This window comes from Hipposideros armiger, unplaced genomic scaffold (genome assembly GCF_001890085.2).
Source record: "Hipposideros armiger isolate ML-2016 unplaced genomic scaffold, ASM189008v1 scaffold_637, whole genome shotgun sequence".
Lineage (NCBI taxonomy): Eukaryota > Metazoa > Chordata > Mammalia > Chiroptera > Hipposideridae > Hipposideros > Hipposideros armiger.
In genome coordinates this window covers 844,682-845,825 of record NW_017731987.1, presented here as the reverse complement: position 1 = coordinate 845,825, position 1,144 = coordinate 844,682, and the positions used below count along the sequence as shown (strand labels likewise).

Genomic DNA, 1,144 nt, shown 5'->3' with positions numbered 1-1,144 from the left:
AGCAAAATTACAGTTATAGAGTAGCAACGAAAATAATTTTATGGTTGGGGGTCACCACAACATGAGGAACTGTATTAAGGGGTCGCAGCATTAGGAAGGTTGAGAACCGCTGCTCTACATCATACTGAGGTCCATAAGTAGCTCCACCATGGTTCAAAATTAACTATGGTGGTAAGGATAGAAAAAAATTTTGTGTCAGAAACCAGTCTGGAAACTCTTTTATACTATAAACAGAGTATGGCATTGTCTTTGCATCATTATGTAAAGTTTAAAAACTTAATTTTAAAAAGTGGATATTTACCTTTCAAAAATAAACAATAAAACCTAAAAATACACACAATACAATTTTTTTTTCAGCAGAGTTTAGCTTTTTATTGAACATGTTACAAAAGAGGTTAGTCAAAAAGACCAAAGCCCATGTCATCATCAGACTCCTCAGAGTCTTTTTCTTTGCTTCTGATTACTTCTTCTCAAGCTGGGGCAGCGGTGATGGAGGGGGCAGCAGTGGTGGAGGGGGCAGCGGTGGTGGATGGGGAAGGACTTCCTGTTGGTGCAGCGCCAGCTGCTGGGGCAGGTTCACCAACCCCTACATTGCAGATGAGGCTCCAGATGTTGACATTGACCAGATGTTGACATTGCAAACAAGCCTGGTCAGAAAGGTTCAACATTTATACCAGCTGCTTTAATGAGGGCGTTAATTTTATCCTCCATGACTGTCACCTCATTGTTCAGGATGAGGGCTTAGTAGATGCAGGCGAGCTCTGAGACTGAGGCCATAGTGCAGGCGAGTGTTTGGCCAGTGCTGCGGGCACGGGCTAGTTGCTGGATGAAGTAGGGGCCTCATCCAAATGTGGCCTTAGCATCCTCGGAAGTTCCGAGCACCTTACAGGCAGATAAGGAAAGCACACAATCTTAAAGTTACAATTTAGTTTGCTTCAATCAAGCCAGGGACATATTTGTTAATGAGCAAGGGAGCTGTTTTATTCCTTTATTAGAAAAGTTTATTTTTGTATTTTATTCATTACCTTTTATCCCTATTCCCTTCTCCCATCCTCACATATTTAATGTTATCTTTTATATTTTGTAAAACTATGTATGAAATATTTTATACAACTTTCACTTTTTTTTGCATTTTTTTGTTAGT

General features: G+C 40.0%; 1 pseudogene; it reads right to left on the bottom strand.

Annotated features, from left to right (window-relative positions):
- Positions 1 to 395: 395 nt before the first annotated feature.
- Positions 396 to 777, bottom strand: LOC109372441 (60S acidic ribosomal protein P1-like; annotated as a pseudogene).
- Positions 778 to 1,144: the final 367 nt, after the last annotated feature.